At 57.5% G+C, this 19,323-nt stretch overlaps 1 protein-coding gene across 1 annotated transcript in view; it reads left to right on the top strand.

The window, feature by feature from the left end:
• Positions 1–19,323, top strand: part of cenpo (centromere protein O) — a 90,628-nt gene that overhangs the window by 13,061 nt on the left and 58,244 nt on the right. The gene's annotated exons all lie outside the window — the stretch shown is intronic.

Genomic DNA, 19,323 nt, shown 5'->3' with positions numbered 1-19,323 from the left:
CCCGTGTCTGCGCGTTCTCCTCGTCTCTGCGAGTTCTCCCCGTGTCTGCGCGTTCTCCTCGTCTCTGCGAGTTCTCCCCGTGTCTGCGCGTGCTCCCCGTGTCTGCGCCTTTTCCCCGTGTCTGCGAATTCTCCCCATGTCTGCACTTTCTCCTCGTGTCTGCGCGTTCTCCTCGTCTCTGCGCGTTCTCCTCGTCTCTGCGCGTTCTCCCCGTGTCTGCACCTTCTCCCCGTGTCTGCGCGTTCTCCCCGTGTCTGCACCTTCTCCCCGTGTCTGCGAGTTCTCCCCGTGTCTGAGCCTTCTCCCCGTGTCTGCACGTTCTCCCCGTGTCTGCACGTTCTCCCCGTGTCTGCACGTTCTCCCCGTGTCTGCGCTTTCTCCCCGTGTCTGCACCTTCTCCCCGTGTCTGCGCGTTCTCCCCGTGTCTGCACCTTCTTCCCGTGTCTGCACCTTCTGCCCGTGTATGCGAGTTCTCCCCGTGTCTGCGCGTTCTCCCCGTGTCTGCGCGTTCTCCCCGTGTGTGCGCGATCTCCCCATGCCTGCGCGTTCTCCCCGTGCCTGCGCGTTCTCCCCGTGCCTGCGCGTTCTCCCCGTGCCTGCGCGTTCTCCCCGTGTCTGCGCGTTCTCCCCGTGTCTGCGCGTTCTCCCCGTGTCTGCGCGTTCTCCCCGTGTATGCGCGTTCTCCCCGTGTCTGCATCTTCGCCCCGTGTCCGCGCGTTCTCCTCGTCTCTGCGCGTTCTCCCCCTGTCTGCGCGTTTTCCCCGTGTCTGCGCGTTCTCCCCGTGTCTGCACCTTCTCCCCGTGTCTGCGCGATCTCCTCGTCTCTGCGCGTTCTCCTCGTCTCTGCGCGTTCTCCCCGTGTCTGCGCGTTTTCCTCGTCTCTGCGCGTTCTCCCCGTGTCTGCGCGTTCTCCCCGTGTCTGCGCGTTCTCCCCGTGTCTGCGCCTTCTCCCCGTGTCTGCACCTTCTCCCCGTGTCTGCGCGTTCTCCCCGTGTCTGCGCGTTCTCCCCGTGTCTGCACCTTCTCCCCGTGTCTGCTCCTTCTCCCCGTGTCTGCACCTTCTCCCCGTGTCTGCACCTTCTCCCCGTGTCTTCGCGTTTTCCCCGTGTCTTCGTGTTCTCCCCGTGTCTGCGCGTTCTCCCCGTGTCTGCGCGTTCTCCCCGTGTCTGCGCGTTCTCCTCGTCTCTGCGAGTTCTCCCCGTGTCTGCGCGTTCTCCTCGTCTCTGCGAGTTCTCCCCGTGTCTGCGCGTGCTCCCCGTGTCTGCGCCTTTTCCCCGTGTCTGCGAGTTCTCCCCATGTCTGCACTTTCTCCTCGTGTCTGCGCGTTCTCCTCGTCTCTGCGCGTTCTCCCCGTGTCTGCGCGTTCTCCCCGTGTCTGCGCGTTCTCCCCGTGTCTGCACCTTCTCCCCGTGTCTGCGCCTTCTCCCCGTGTCTGCACCTTCTCCCCGTGTCTGCGAGTTCTCCCTGTGTCTGCGCGTTCTCCCCCTGTCTGCGCGTTTTCCCCGTGTCTGCGCGTTCTCCCCGTGTCTGCACCTTCTCCCCGTGTCTGCGCGATCTCCTCGTCTCTGCGCGTTCTCCTCGTCTCTGCGCGTTCTCCCCGTGTCTGCGCGTTTTCCTCGTCTCTGCGCGTTCTCCCCGTGTCTGCGCGTTCTCCCCGTGTCTGCGCGTTCTCCCCGTGTCTGCGCCTTCTCCCCGTGTCTGCACCTTCTCCCCGTGTCTGCGCGTTCTCCCCGTGTCTGCGCGTTCTCCCCGTGTCTGCGCGTTCTCCCCGTGTCTGCTCCTTCTCCCCGTGTCTGCTCCTTCTCCCCGTGTCTGCACCTTCTCCCCGTGTCTTCGCGTTTTCCCCGTGTCTTCGTGTTCTCCCCGTGTCTGCGCGTTCTCCCCGTGTCTGCGCGTTCTCCCCGTGTCTGCGCGTTCTCCTCGTCTCTGCGAGTTCTCCCCGTGTCTGCGCGTTCTCCTCGTCTCTGCGAGTTCTCCCCGTGTCTGCGCGTGCTCCCCGTGTCTGCGCCTTTTCCCTGTGTCTGCGAGTTCTCCCCATGTCTGCACTTTCTCCTCGTGTCTGCGCGTTCTCCTCGTCTCTGCGCGTTCTCCCCGTGTCTGCGCGTTCTCCCCGTGTCTGCGCGTTCTCCCCGTGTCTGCACCTTCTCCCCGTGTCTGCGCCTTCTCCCCGTGTCTGCACCTTCTCCCCGTGTCTGCGAGTTCTCCCTGTGTCTGCGCGTTCTCCCCGTGTCTGCGCGTTCACCCCGTCTCTGCGCGTTCTCCTCTGAGTGAGACCGATGTGTGACTGACTCACACGGTGTCCACAGAGTGAGACCGGTGTGTGACTGACTCACACGGTGTCTACAGAGTGAGACCGGTGTGTGACTGACTCACACGGTGTCCACAGAGTGAGACCGGTGTGTGACTGACTCACACGGTGTCTACAGAGTGAGACCGGTGTGTGACTGACTGGCACGGTGTCCACAGAGTGAGACCGGTGTGTGACTGACTCACACGGTGTCTACAGAGTGAGACCGGTGTGTGACTGACTCACACGGTGTCCACAGAGTGAGACCGGTGTGTGACTGACTCACACGGTGTCTACAGAGTGAGACCGGTGTGTGACTGACTCGCACGGTGTCTACAGAGTGAGACCGGTGTGTGACTGACTGGCACGGTGTCCACAGAGTGAGACCGGTGTGTGACTGACTCCCACGGTGTCGACAGAGTGAGACCGGTGTGTGACTGACTCGCACGGTGTCTACAGAGTGAGACCGGTGTGTGACTGACTCACACGGTGTCTACAGAGTGAGACCGGTGTGTGACTGACTCGCACGGTGTCTACAGAGTGAGACCGGTGTGTGACTGACTCACACGGTGTCTACAGAGTGAGACCGGTGTGTGACTGACTGGCACGGTGTCTACAGAGTGAGACCGGTGTGTGACTGACTGGCACGGTGTCTACAGAGTGAGACCGGTGTGTGACTGACTCGCACGGTGTCCACAGAGTGAGACCGGTGTGTGACTGACTCCCACGGTGTCTACAGAGTGAGACCGGTGTGTGACTGACTCCCACGGTGTCTACAGAGTGAGACCGGTGTGTGACTGACTCCCACGGTGTCTACAGAGTGAGACCGGTGTGTGACTGACTCACACGGTGTCTACAGAGTGAGACCGGTGTGTGACTGTCTCGCACGGTGTCTACAGAGTGAGACCGGTGTGTGACTGACTCCCACGGTGTCTACAGAGTGAGACCGGTGTGTGACTGACTCCCACGGTGTCTACAGAGTGAGAGCGGTGTGTGACTGACTCCCACGGTGTCTACAGAGTGAGACCGGTGTGTGACTGACTGGCACGGTGTCTACAGAGTGAGACCGGTGTGTGACTGACTCACACGGTGTCTACAGAGTGAGACCGGTGTGTGACTGACTCACACGGTGTCTACAGAATGAGACCGGTGTGTGACTGACTCACACGGTGTCTACAGAATGAGACCGGTGTGTGACTGACTGGCACGGTGTCTACAGAATGAGACCGGTGTGTGACTGACTGGCACGGTGTCTACAGAATGAGACCGGTGTGTGACTGACTCGCACGGTGTCTACAGAGTGAGACCGGTGTGTGACTGACTCGCACGGTGTCTACAGAGTGAGACCGGTGTGTGACTGACTCACACGGTGTCTACAGAGTGAGACCGGTGTGTGACTGACTCGCACGGTGTCTACAGAGTGAGACCGGTGTGTGACTGACTCACACGGTGTCTACAGAGTGAGACCGGTGTGTGACTGACTCACACGGTGTCTACAGAGTGAGACCGGTGTGTGACTGACTGGCACGGTGTCTACAGAGTGAGACCGGTGTGTGACTGACTCACACGGTGTCTACAGAGTGAGACCGGTGTGTGACTGACTCACACGGTGTCTACAGAGTGAGACCGGTGTGTGACTGACTCACACGGTGTCTACAGAGTGAGACCGGTGTGTGACTGACTCGCACGGTGTCTACAGAGTGAGACCGGTGTGTGACTGACTCGCACGGTGTCTACAGAGTGAGACCGGTGTGTGACTGACTCGCACGGTGTCTACAGAGTGAGACCGGTGTGTGACTGACTGGCACGGTGTCTACTGAGTGAGACCGGTGTGTGACTGACTCACACGGTGTCTACAGAGTGAGACCGGTGTGTGACTGACTCACACGGTGTCTACAGAGTGAGACCGGTGTGTGACTGACTCGCACGGTGTCTACAGAGTGAGACCGATGTGTGACTGACTGGCACGGTGTCTACAGAGTGAGACCGGTGTGTGACTGTCTCGCACGGTGTCTACAGAGTGAGACCGGTGTGTGACTGACTCGCACGGTGTCTACAGAGTGAGACCGGTGTGTGACTGACTGGCACGGTGTCTACAGAGTGAGACCGGTGTGTGACTAACTCACACGGTGTCTACAGGGTGAGACCGGTGTGTGACTGACTCACACGGTGTCTACAGAGTGAGACCGGTGTGTGACTGACTGGCACGGTGTCTACAGAGTGAGACCGGTGTGTGACTGTCTCGCACGGTGTCTACAGAGTGAGACCGGTGTGTGACTGACTCGCACGGTGTCTACAGAGTGAGACCGGTGTGTGACTGTCTCGCACGGTGTCCACAGAGTGAGACCGGTGTGTGACTGACTGGCACGGTGTCTACAGAGTGAGACCGGTGTGTGACTGACTCGCACGGTGTCTACAGAGTGAGACCGGTGTGTGACTGACTCGCACGGTGTCTACAGAGTGAGACCGGTGTGTGACTGACTCGCACGGTGTCTACAGAGTGAGACCGGTGTGTGACTGACTCGCACGGTGTCTACAGAGTGAGACCGGTGTGTGACTGACTCACACGGTGTCTACAGAGTGAGACCGGTGTGTGACTGACTCACGTGGTGTCTACAGAGTGAGACCGGTGTGTGACTGACTCACACGGTGTCTACAGAATGAGACCGGTGTGTGACTGACTGGCACGGTGTCTGCAGAGTGAGACCGGTGTGTGGCTGACTGGCACGGTGTCTACAGAGTGAGACCGGTGTGTGACTGACTCACACGGTGTCTAGAGTGAGTCCGGTGTGTGACTGTCTCGCACGGTGTCTACAGAGTGAGACCGGTGTGTGACTGACTCGCACGGTGTCTACAGAGTGAGACCGGTGTGTGACTGACTCACACGGTGTCCACAGAGTGAGACCGGTGTGTGACTGACTCGCACGGTGTCTACAGAGTGAGACCGGTGTGTGACTGACTCACGTGGTGTCTACAGAGTGAGACCGGTGTGTGACTGACTCCCACGGTGTCTACAGAGTGAGACCGGTGTGTGACTGACTGGCACGGTGTCTACAGAGTGAGACCGGTGTGTGACTGACTCGCACGGTGTCTACAGGGTGAGACCGGTGTGTGACTGACAGACACTGAGTCTACAGAGTGAGACCGGTGTGTGACTGACTCGCACGGTGTCTACAGAGTGAGACCGGTGTGTGACTGACTCACACGGTGTCTACAGAGTGAGACCGGTGTGTGACTGTCTCGCACGGTGTCTACAGAGTGAGACCGGTGTGTGACTGACTCGCACGGTGTCTACAGAGTGAGACCGGTGTGTGACTGACTCACACGGTGTCTACAGAGTGAGACCGGTGTGTGACTGACTCACACGGTGTCCACAGAGTGAGACCGGTGTGTGACTGACTCACACGGTGTCTACAGGGTGAGACCGGTGTGTGACTGACAGACACTGAGTCTACAGAGTGAGACCGGTGTGTGACTGTCTCGCACGGTGTCTACAGAGTGAGACCGGTGTGTGACTGACTCACACGGTGTCTACAGAGTGAGACCGGTGTGTGACTGACTCACACGGTGTCTATAGAGTGAGACCGGTGTGTGACTGACTGGCACAGTGTCTACAGAGTGAGATCGGTGTGTGACTGACTCACACGGTGTCTACAGAGTGAGACCGGTGTGTGACTGACTCACACGGTGTCTGCAGAGTGAGACCGGTGTGTGACTGACTCACACGGTGTCTGCAGAGTGAGACCGGTGTGTGACTGACTCACACGGTGTCTACAGAGTGAGACCGGTGTGTGACTGACTCACACGGTGTCTACAGAGTGAGACCGGTGTGTGACTGACTCACACGGTGTCTACAGAGTGAGACCGATGTGTGACTGACTCACACGGTGTCCACAGAGTGAGACCGGTGTGTGACTGACTCGCACGGTGTCTACAGAGTGAGACCGGTGTGTGACTGACGCGCACGGTGTCTACAGAGTGAGACCGGTGTGTGACTGACTCGCACGGTGTCTACAGAGTGAGACCGGTGTGTGACTGACTGGCACGGTGTCCACAGAGTGAGACCGGTGTGTGACTGACTCACACGGTGTCTACAGAGTGAGACCGGTGTGTGACTGACTCGCACGGTGTCTACAGAGTGAGACCGGTGTGTGACTGACTCGCACGGTGTCCACAGAGTGAGACCGGTGTGTGACTGACTCACACGGTGTCTACAGAGTGAGACCGGTGTGTGACTGACTGGCACGGTGTCTACAGAGTGAGACCGGTGTGTGACTGACTCGCACGGTGTCTACAGAGTGAGACCGGTGTGTGACTGACTCACACGGTGTCTACAGAGTGAGACTGGTGTGTGACTGACTCGCACGGTGTCCACAGAGTGAGACCGGTGTGTGACTGACTCACACGGTGTCTACAGAGTGAGACCGGTGTGTGACTGACTCACACGGTGTCTACAGAGTGAGACCGGTGTGTGACTGACTGGCACGGTTTCCACAGAGTGAGACCGGTGTGTGACTGACTCGCACGGTGTCTACAGAGTGAGACCGGTGTGTGACTGACTCACACGGTGTCTACAGTATGAGACCGGTGTGTGACTGACGCACACGGTGTCTACAGTGTGAGACCGGTGTGTGACTGACTCACACGGTGTCTACAGAGTGAGACCGGTGTGTGACTAACTCGCACGGTGTCTACAGAGTGAGACCGGTGTGTGACTGACTGGCACGGTGTCCACAGAGTGAGACCGGTGTGTGACTGACTCACACGGTGTCTACAGAGTGAGACCGGTGTGTGACTGACTCGCACGGTGTCTACAGAGTGAGACCGGTGTGTGACTGACTCGCACGGTGTCTACAGAGTGAGACCGGTGTGTGACTGTCTCGCACGGTGTCTACAGAGTGAGACCGGTGTGTGACTGACTCACACGGTGTCTACAGAGTGAGACCGGTGTGTGACTGACTCACGTGGTGTCTACAGAGTGAGACCGGTGTGTGACTGACTCACACGGTGTCCACAGAGTGAGACCGGTGTGTGACTGTCTCGCACGGTGTCCACAGAGTGAGACCGGTGTGTGACTGACTCACACGGTGTCTACAGAGTGAGACCGGTGTGTGACTGACTGGCACGGTGTCTGCAGAGTGAGACCGGTGTGTGGCTGACTGGCACGGTGTCTACAGAGTGAGACCGGTGTGTGACTGACTCACACGGTGTCTAGAGTGAGTCCGGTGTGTGACTGTCTCGCACGGTGTCTACAGAGTGAGACCGGTGTGTGACTGACTCGCACGGTGTCTACAGAGTGAGACCGGTGTGTGACTGACTCACACGGTGTCCACAGAGTGAGACCGGTGTGTGACTGACTCGCACGGTGTCTACAGAGTGAGACCGGTGTGTGACTGACTCACGTGGTGTCTACAGAGTGAGACCGGTGTGTGACTGACTCCCACGGTGTCTACAGAGTGAGACCGGTGTGTGACTGACTGGCACGGTGTCTACAGAGTGAGACCGGTGTGTGACTGACTCGCACGGTGTCTACAGGGTGAGACCGGTGTGTGACTGACAGACACTGAGTCTACAGAGTGAGACCGGTGTGTGACTGACTCGCACGGTGTCTACAGAGTGAGACCGGTGTGTGACTGACTCACACGGTGTCTACAGAGTGAGACCGGTGTGTGACTGTCTCGCACGGTGTCTACAGAGTGAGACCGGTGTGTGACTGACTCGCACGGTGTCTACAGAGTGAGACCGGTGTGTGACTGACTCACACGGTGTCTACAGAGTGAGACCGGTGTGTGACTGACTCACACGGTGTCCACAGAGTGAGACCGGTGTGTGACTGACTCACACGGTGTCTACAGGGTGAGACCGGTGTGTGACTGACAGACACTGAGTCTACAGAGTGAGACCGGTGTGTGACTGTCTCGCACGGTGTCTACAGAGTGAGACCGGTGTGTGACTGACTCACACGGTGTCTACAGAGTGAGACCGGTGTGTGACTGACTCACACGGTGTCTATAGAGTGAGACCGGTGTGTGACTGACTGGCACAGTGTCTACAGAGTGAGACCGGTGTGTGACTGACTCACACGGTGTCTACAGAGTGAGACCGGTGTGTGACTGACTCACACGGTGTCTGCAGAGTGAGACCGGTGTGTGACTGACTCACACGGTGTCTGCAGAGTGAGACCGGTGTGTGACTGACTCACACGGTGTCTACAGAGTGAGACCGGTGTGTGACTGACTCACACGGTGTCTACAGAGTGAGACCGGTGTGTGACTGACTCACACGGTGTCTACAGAGTGAGACCGATGTGTGACTGACTCGCACGGTGTCTACAGAGTGAGACCGGTGTGTGACTGACTCGCACGGTGTCTACAGAGTGAGACCGGTGTGTGACTGACGCGCACGGTGTCTACAGAGTGAGACCGGTGTGTGACTGACTCGCACGGTGTCTACAGAGTGAGACCGGTGTGTGACTGACTGGCACGGTGTCCACAGAGTGAGACCGGTGTGTGACTGACTCACACGGTGTCTACAGAGTGAGACCGGTGTGTGACTGACTCGCACGGTGTCTACAGAGTGAGACCGGTGTGTGACTGACTCGCACGGTGTCCACAGAGTGAGACCGGTGTGTGACTGACTCACACGGTGTCTACAGAGTGAGACCGGTGTGTGACTGACTGGCACGGTGTCTACAGAGTGAGACCGGTGTGTGACTGACTCGCACGGTGTCTACAGAGTGAGACCGGTGTGTGACTGACTCACACGGTGTCTACAGAGTGAGACTGGTGTGTGACTGACTCGCACGGTGTCCACAGAGTGAGACCGGTGTGTGACTGACTCACACGGTGTCTACAGAGTGAGACCGGTGTGTGACTGACTCACACGGTGTCTACAGAGTGAGACCGGTGTGTGACTGACTCGCACGGTGTCTACAGAGTGAGACCGGTGTGTGACTGACTGGCACGGTTTCCACAGAGTGAGACCGGTGTGTGACTGACTCGCACGGTGTCTACAGAGTGAGACCGGTGTGTGACTGACTCACACGGTGTCTACAGTATGAGACCGGTGTGTGACTGACTCACACGGTGTCTACAGAGTGAGACCGATGTGTGACTGACTCGCACGGTGTCTACAGAGTGAGACCGGTGTGTGACTGACTCGCACGGTGTCTACAGAGTGAGACCGGTGTGTGACTGACTCGCACGGTGTCTACAGAGTGAGACCGGTGTGTGACTGACTCACACGGTGTCTACAGAGTGAGACCGGTGTGTGACTGACTCACACGGTGTCTACAGAGTGAGACCGGTGTGTGACTGACTCACACAGTGTCTACAGAGTGAGACCGGTGTGTGACTGACTCACACGGTGTCTACAGAGTGAGACCGGTGTGTGACTGACTCGCACGGTGTCTACAGAGTGAGACCGGTGTGTGACTGACTCACACGGTGTCTACAGAGTGAGACCGGTGTGTGACTGACTGGCACGGTGTCTACAGAGTGAGACCGGTGTGTGACTGACTCGCATGGTGTCTACAGAGTGAGACCGGTGTGTGACTGACTCGCACGGTGTCCACAGAGTGAGACCGGTGTGTGACTGACTCGCACGGTGTCTACAGAGTGAGACCGGTGTGTGACTGACTCACACGGTGTCTACAGAGTGAGACCGGTGTGTGACTGACTCACACGGTGTCTACAGAGTGAGACCGGTGTGTGACTGTCTCGCACGGTGTCTACAGAGTGAGACCGGTGTGTGACTGACTCACACGGTGTCTACAGAGTGAGACCGGTGTGTGACTGACTCACACGGTGTCCACAGAGTGAGACCGGTGTGTGACTGACTGGCATGGTGTCTACAGAGTGAGACCGGTGTGTGACTGACTGGCACAGTGTCTACAGAGTGAGACCGGTGTGTGACTGACTCCCACGGTGTCTACAGAGTGAGACCGGTGTGTGACTGACTCACACGGTGTCTACAGAGTGAGACCGGTGTGTGACTGACTCACACGGTGTCTACAGAGTGAGACCGGTGTGTGACTGACTCACACGGTGTCTACAGAGTGAGACCGGTGTGTGACTGACTCGCACGGTGCCTACAGAGTGAGACCGGTGTGTGACTGACTCACACGGTTTCTACAGAGTGAGACCGGTGTGTGACTGACTCGCACGGTGTCTACAGAGTGAGACCGGTGTGTGACTGTCTCGCACGGTGTCTACAGAGTGAGACCGGTGTGTGACTGACTCGCACGGTGTCTACAGAGTGAGACCGGTGTGTGACTGACTCGCACGGTGTCTACAGAGTGAGACCGGTGTGTGACTGACTCGCACGGTGTCTACAGAGTGAGACCGGTGTGTGACTGTCTCGCACGGTGTCTACAGAGTGAGACCGGTGTGTGACTGACTCACACGGTGTCTACAGAGTGAGACCGGTGTGTGACTGACTCACACGGTGTCTACAGAGTGAGACCGGTGTGTGACTGACTGGCACGGTGTCTACAGAGTGAGACCGGTGTGTGACTGACGCACACGGTGTCTACAGAGTGAGACCGGTGTGTGACTGACTCGCACGGTGTCTACAGAGTGAGACCGGTGTGTGACTGACTGGCACGGTGTCTACAGAGTGAGACCGGTGTGTGACTGTCTCGCACGGTGTCTACAGAGTGAGACCGGTGCGTGACTGACTCACACGGTGTCTACAGAGTGAGACCGGTGTGTGACTGACTCACACGGTGTCTACAGAGTGAGACCGGTGTGTGACTGACTGGCACGGTGTCTGCAGAGTGAGACCGGTGTGTGACTGTCTCGCACGGTGTCTACAGAGTGAGACCGGTGTGTGACTGACTCACACGGTGTCTACAGAGTGAGACCGGTGTGTGACTGACTCACACGGTGTCTACAGAGTGAGACCGTTGTGTGACTGACTCACACGGTGTCTACAGAGTGAGACCGGTGTGTGACTGACTCACACGGTGTCTACAGAGTGAGACCGGTGTGTGACTGACTCGCACGGTGTCTACAGAGTGAGACCGGTGTGTGACTGACTCACACGGTGTCTACAGAGTGAGACCGGTGTGTGACTGACTCACACGGTGTCCACAGAGTGAGACCGGTGTGTGACTGACTCACACGGTGTCTACAGGGTGAGACCGGTGTGTGACTGACAGACACTGAGTCTACAGAGTGAGACCGGTGTGTGACTGTCTCGCACGGTGTCTACAGAGTGAGACCGGTGTGTGACTGACTCACACGGTGTCTACAGAGTGAGACCGGTGTGTGACTGACTCGCACGGTGTCCACAGAGTGAGACCGGTGTGTGACTGACTCACACGGTGTCTACAGAGTGAGACCGGTGTGTGACTGACTGGCACGGTGTCCACAGAGTGAGACCGGTGTGTGACTGACTCACACGGTGTCTACAGAGTGAGACCGGTGTGTGACTGACTCGCACGGTGTCTACAGAGTGAGACCGGTGTGTGACTGACTCGCACGGTGTCCACAGAGTGAGACCGGTGTGTGACTGACTCACACGGTGTCTACAGAGTGAGACCGGTGTGTGACTGACTCACACGGTGTCTACAGAGTGAGACCGGTGTGTGACTGACTCGCACGGTGTCTACAGAGTGAGACCGGTGTGTGACTGTCTCGCACGGTGTCTACAGAGTGAGACCGGTGTGTGACTGACTCACACGGTGTCTACAGAGTGAGACCGGTGTGTGACTGACTCGCACGGTGTCCACAGAGTGAGACCGGTGTGTGACTGACTCGCACGGTGTCTACAGAGTGAGACAGGTGTGTGACTGACTCACACGGTGTCTACAGAGTGAGACTGGTGTGTGACTGACTCGCACGGTGTCCACAGAGTGAGACCGGTGTGTGACTGACTGGCACGGTGTCTACAGAGTGAGACCGGTGTGTGACTGACTCACACGGTGTCTACAGAGTGAGACCGGTGTGTGACTGACTCGCACGGTGTCCACAGAGTGAGACCGGTGTGTGACTGACTCACACGGTGTCTACAGAGTGAGACCGGTGTGTGACTGACTGGCACGGTGTCTACAGAGTGAGACCGGTGTGTGACTGACTCACACGGTGTCTACAGAGTGAGACCGGTGTGTGACTGACTCGCACGGTGTCCACAGAGTGAGACCGGTGTGTGACTGACTGGCACGGTGTCTACAGAGTGAGACCGGTGTGTGACTGACTCACACGGTGTCTACAGAGTGAGACCGGTGTGTGACTGACTCACACGGTGTCTATAGAGTGAGACCGGTGTGTGACTGACTCACACGGTGTCTACAGAGTGAGACCGGTGTGTGACTGACTCGCACGGTGTCTACAGAGTGAGACCGGTGTGTGACTGACTCGCACGGTGTCCACAGAGTGAGACCGGTGTGTGACTGACTCACACGGTGTCTACAGAGTGAGACCGGTGTGTGACTGACTCACACGGTGTCTACAGAGTGAGACCGGTGTGTGACTGACTCACACGGTGTCTACAGAGTGAGACCGGTGTGTGACTGACTCACACGGTGTCTACAGAGTGAGACCGGTGTGTGACTGACTCACACGGTGTCTACAGAGTGAGACCGGTGTGTGACTGACTCACACGGTGTCTATAGAGTGAGACCGGTGTGTGACTGACTCACACGGTGTCTACAGAGTGAGACCGGTGTGTGACTGACTCGCACGGTGTCTACAGAGTGAGACCGGTGTGTGACTGACTCACACGGTGTCTACAGAGTGAGACCGGTGTGTGACTGACTCACACGGTGTCTACAGAGTGAGACCGGTGTGTGACTGACTCACACGGTGTCTACAGAGTGAGACCGGTGTGTGACTGACAGGCACAGTGTCTACAGAGTGAGACCGGTGTGTGACTGACTCGCACGGTGTCCACAGAGTGAGACCGGTGTGTGACTGACTCACACGGTGTCTACAGAGTGAGACCGGTGTGTGACTGACAGGCACGGTGTCTACAGAGTGAGACCGGTGTGTGACTGACTCACACGGTGTCTACAGAGTGAGACCGGTGTGTGACCGACTCACACGGTGTTCACAGAGTGAGACCGGTGTGTGACTGTCTCGCACGGTGTCTACAGAGTGAGACCGGTGTGTGACTGACTGGCACGGTGTCCACAGAGTGAGACCGGTGTGTGACTGACTCGCACGGTGTCTACAGAGTGAGACCGGTGTGTGACTGACTCACACGGTGTCTACAGAGTGAGACGGGTGTGTGACTGACTCACACGGTGTCTACAGAGTGAGACCGGCGTGTGACTGACTCACACGGTGTCTACAGAGTGAGACCGGTGTGTTACTGACTGGCACGGTGTCTACAGAGTGAGACCGGTGTGTGACTGACTGGCACGGTGTCTACAGAGTGAGACCGGTGTGTGACTGTCTCGCACGGTGTCTACAGAGTGAGACCGGTGTGTGACTGACTCGCACGGTGTCTACAGAGTGAGACCGGTGTGTGACTGACTCACACGGTGTCTACAGAGTGAGACCGGTGTGTGACTGACTCGCACGGTGTCTACAGAGTGAGACCGGTGTGTGACTGACTCGCACGGTGTCTACAGAGTGAGACCGGTGTGTGACTGACTCACACGGTGTCCACAGAGTGAGACCGGTGTGTTACTGACTCACACGGTGTCTACAGGGTGAGACCGGTGTGTGACTGACAGACACTGAGTCTACAGAGTGAGACCGGTGTGTGACTGTCTCGCACGGTGTCTACAGAGTGAGACCGGTGTGTGACTGACTCACACGGTGTCTACAGAGTGAGACCGGTGTGTGACTGACTCACACGGTGTCTACAGAGTGAGACCGGTGTGTGACTGACTGGCACGGTGTCCACAGAGTGAGACCGGTGTGTGACTGACTCACACGGTGTCTACAGAGTGAGACCGGTGTGTGACTGACTCGCACGGTGTCTACAGAGTGAGACCGGTGTGTGACTGACTCGCACGGTGTCTACAGAGTGAGACAGGTGTGTGACTGACTCACACGGTGTCTACAGAGTGAGACTGGTGTGTGACTGACTCGCACGGTGTCCACAGAGTGAGACCGGTGTGTGACTGACTCGCACGGTGTCTACAGAGTGAGACCGGTGTGTGACTGACTCACACGGTGTCTACAGAGTGAGACCGGTGTGTGACTGACTGGCACGGTGTCCACAGAGTGAGACCGGTGTGTGACTGACTCGCACGGTGTCTACAGAGTGAGACCGGTGTGTGACTGACTCACACGGTGTCTACAGAGTGAGACCGGTGTGTGACTGACTCGCACGGTGTCCACAGAGTGAGACCGGTGTGTGACTGACTGGCACGGTGTCTACAGAGTGAGACCGGTGTGTGACTGACTCACACGGTGTCTACAGAGTGAGACCGGTGTGTGACTGACTCACACGGTGTCTACAGAGTGAGACCGGTGTGTGACTGACTCACACGGTGTCTACAGAGTGAGACCGGTGTGTGACTGACTCGCACGGTGTCCACAGAATGAGACCGGTGTGTGACTGACTCACACGGTGTCTACAGAGTGAGACCGGTGTGTGACTGACTCACACGGTGTCTACAGAGTGAGACCGGTGTGTGACTGACAGGCACGGTGTCTACAGAGTGAGACCGGTGTGTGACTGACTCACACGGTGTCTACAGAGTGAGACCGGTGTGTGACTGACTGGCACGGTGTCCTCAGAGTGAGACCGGTGTGCGACTGACTCGCACGGTGTCTACAGAGTGAGACCGGTGTGTGACTGACTCACACGGTGTCTACAGAGTGAGACCGGTGTGTGACTGACTCACACGGTGTCTACAGAGTGAGACCGGCGTGTGACTGACTCACACGGTGTCTACAGAGTGAGACCGGTGTGTTACTGACTGGCACGGTGTCTACAGAGTGAGACCGGTGTGTGACTGACTCGCACGGTGTCTACAGAGTGAGACCGGTGTGTGACTGACTCGCACGGTGTCTACAGAGTGAGGCCGGTGTGTGACTGACTCGCACGGTGTCTACAGAGTGAGACCGGTGTGTGACTGACTCGCACGGTGTCCACAGAGTGAGACCGGTGTGTGACTGACTCGCACGGTGTCTACAGAGTGAGACCGGTGTGTGACTGACTCGCACGGTGTCTACAGAGTGAGACCGGTGTGTGACTGTCTCGCACGGTGTCCACAGAGTGAGACCGGTGTGTGACTGACTCACACGGTGTCTACAGAGTGAGACCGGTGTGTGACTGACTCACACGGTGTCCACAGAGTGAGACCGGTGTGTGACTGACTCGCACGGTGTCGACAGAGTGAGACCGGTGTGTGACTGACTCACACGGTGTCTACAGAGTGAGACCGGTGTGTGACTGACTCGCACGGTGTCCACAGAGTGAGACCGGTGTGTGACTGACTCACACGGTGTCTACAGAGTGAGACCGGTGTGTGACTGACTCACACGGTGTCTACAGAGTGAGACCGGTGTGTGACTGACTCGCACGGTGTCTACAGAGTGAGACCGGTGTGTGACTGACTCGCACGGTGTCGACAGAGTGAGACCGGTGTGTGACTGACTCACACGGTGTCTACAGAGTGAGACAGGTGTGTGACCGACTCACACGGTGTCTACAGAGTGAGACCGGTGTGTGACTGACTCACACGGTGTCTACAGTATGAGACCGCTGTGTGACTGACGCACACGGTGTCTACAGTGTGAGACCGGTGTGTGACTGACTCACACGGTGTCTACAGAGTGAGACCGGTGTGTGACTGACTCACACGGTGTCTACAGAGTGAGACCGGTGTGTGACTGACTCACACGGTGTCTACAGAGTGAGACCGGTGTGTGACTGACTCGCACGGTGTCCACAGAGTGAGACCGGTGTGTGACTGACTCGCACGGTGTCTACAGAGTGAGACCGGTGTGTGACTGACTCGCACGGTGTCTACAGAGTGAGACCGGTGTGTGACTGTCTCGCACGGTGTCCACAGAGTGAGACCGGTGTGTGACTGACTCACACGGTGTCTACAGAGTGAGACCGGTGTGTGACTGACTCACACGGTGTCCACAGAGTGAGACCGGTGTGTGACTGACTCGCACGGTGTCGACAGAGTGAGACCGGTGTGTGACTGACTCACACGGTGTCTACAGAGTGAGACCGGTGTGTGACTGACTCGCACGGTGTCCACAGAGTGAGACCGGTGTGTGACTGACTCACACGGTGTCTACAGAGTGAGACCGGTGTGTGACTGACTCACACGGTGTCTACAGAGTGAGACCGGTGTGTGACTGACTCGCACGGTGTCGACAGAGTGAGACCGGTGTGTGACTGACTCACACGGTGTCTACAGAGTGAGACAGGTGTGTGACCGACTCACACGGTGTCTACAGAGTGAGACCGGTGTGTGACTGACTCACACGGTGTCTACAGAGTGAGACCGGTGTGTGACTGACTCACACGGTGTCTACAGAGTGAGACCGGTGTGTGACTGACTCGCACGGTGTCTACAGAGTGAGACCGGTGTGTGACTGACTCACACGGTGTCTACAGAGTGAGACCGGTGTGTGACTGACTCGCACGGTGTCTACAGAGTGAGACCGGTGTGTGACTGACTCACACGGTGTCTACAGTATGAGACCGCTGTGTGACTGACGCACACGGTGTCTACAGTGTGAGACCGGTGTGTGACTGACTCACACGGTGTCTACAGAGTGAGACCGGTGTGTGACTGACTCACACGGTGTCTACAGAGTGAGACCGGTGTGTGACTGACTCACACGGTGTCTACAGAGTGAGACCGGTGTGTGACTGACTCACGTGGTGTCTACAGAGTGAGACCGGTGTGTGACTGACTCACACGGTGTCTACAGAGTGAGACCGGTGCGTGACTGACTCACACGGTGTCTACAGAGTGAGACCGGTGTGTGACTGACTCACACGGTGTCTACAGAGTGAGACCGGTGTGTGACTGTCTTGCACGGTGTCTACAGAGTGAGACCGGTGTGTGACTGACTCACACGGTGTCTACAGAGTGAGACCGATGTGTGACTGACTCGCACGGTGTCTACAGAGTGAGACCGGTGTGTGACTGACTCACACGGTGTCTACAGAGTGAGACCGGTGTGTGACTGACTCGCACGGTGTCTACAGAGTGAGACCGGTGTGTGACTGACTCGCACGGTGTCTACAGAGTGAGACCGGTGTGTGACTGACTCACACGGTGTCTACAGAGTGAGACCGGTGTGTGACTGACTCACACGGTGTCTACAGAGTGAGACCGGTGTGTGACTGACTCACACAGTGTCTACAGAGTGAGACCGGTGTGTGACTGACTCACACGGTGTCTACAGAGTGAGACCGGTGTGTGACTGACTCGCACGGTGTCTACAGAGTGAGACCGGTGTGTGACTGACTCACACAGTGTCTACAGAGTGAGACCGGTGTGTGACTGACTCACACGGTGTCTACAGAGTGAGACCGGTGTGTGACTGACTGGCACGGTGTCTACAGAGTGAGACCGGTGTGTGACTGACTCGCACGGTGTCCACAGAGTGAGACCGGTGTGTGACTGTCTCGCCCGGTGTCTACAGAGTGAGACCGGTGTGTGACTGACTCGCACGGTGTCCACAGAGTGAGACCGGTGTGTGACTGACTCGCACGGTGTCTACAGAGTGAGACCGGTGTGTGACTGACTCACACGGTGTCTACAGAGTGAGACCGGTGTGTGACTGTCTCGCACGGTGCCTACAGATTGAGATCGGTGTGTGACTGACTCACACGGTGTCTACAGAGTGAGACCGGTGTGTGACTGTCTCGCACGGTGTCTACAGAGTGAGACCGGTGTGTGACTGACTCACACGGTGTCCACAGAGTGAGACCGGTGTGTGACTGACTGGCATGGTGTCTACAGAGTGAGACCGGTGTGTGACTGACTGGCACAGTGTCTACAGAGTGAGACCGGTGTGTGACTGACTCACACGGTGTCTACAGAGTGAGACCGGTGTGTGACTGACTCACACGGTGTCTACAGAGTGAGACCGGTGTGTGACTGACTCACACGGTGTCTACAGAGTGAGACCGGTGTGTGACTGACTCACACGGTGTCTACAGAGTGAGACCGGTGTGTGACTGACTCGCACGGTGTCTACAGAGTGAGACCGGTGTGTGACTGACTCACACGGTGTCTACAGAGTGAGACCGGTGTGTGACTGACTCGCACGGTGTCTACAGAGTGAGACCGGTGTGTGACTGTCTCGCACGGTGTCTACAGAGTGAGACCGGTGTGTGACTGACTCGCACGGTGTCTACAGAGTGAGACCGGTGTGTGACTGACTCGCACGGTGTCTACAGAGTGAGACCGGTGTGTGACTGACTCGCACGGTGTCTACAGAGTGAGACCGGTGTGTGACTGTCTCGCACGGTGTCTACAGAGTGAGACCGGTGTGTGACTGACTCACACGGTGTCTACAGAGTGAGACCGGTGTGTGACTGTCTCGCACGGTGTCTACAGAGTGAGACCGGTGCGTGACTGACTCACACGGTGTCTACAGAGTGAGACCGGTGTGTGACTGACTCACACGGTGTCTACAGAGTGAGACCGGTGTGTGACTGACTGGCACGGTGTCTGCAGAGTGAGACCGGTGTGTGACTGTCTCGCACGGTGTCTGCAGAGTGAGACCGGTGTGTGACTGACTCACACGGTGTCTGCAGAGTGAGACCGGTGTGTGACTGTCTCGCACGGTGTCTACAGAGTGAGACCGGTGTGTGACTGACTCACACGGTGTCTACAGAATGAGACCGGTGTGTGACTGACTGACACGGTGTCTACAGAGTGAGACCGGTGTGTGACTGACTCGCACGGTGTCCACAGAGTGAGACCGGTGTGTGACTGTCTCGCACGGTGTCTACAGAGTGAGACCGGTGTGTGACTGACTCGCACGGTGTCCACAGAGTGAGACCGGTGTGTGACTGTCTCGCACGGTGTCCACAGAGTGAGACCGGTGTGTGACTGACTCGCACGGTGTCCACAGAGTGAGACCGGTGTGTGACTG

The sequence above is a fragment of the Scyliorhinus torazame genome, chromosome 1, assembly GCF_047496885.1.
Source record: "Scyliorhinus torazame isolate Kashiwa2021f chromosome 1, sScyTor2.1, whole genome shotgun sequence".
Classification (NCBI taxonomy): Eukaryota; Metazoa; Chordata; class Chondrichthyes; order Carcharhiniformes; family Scyliorhinidae; genus Scyliorhinus; species Scyliorhinus torazame.
This window is presented reverse-complemented; position numbering and strand designations above follow the sequence as displayed.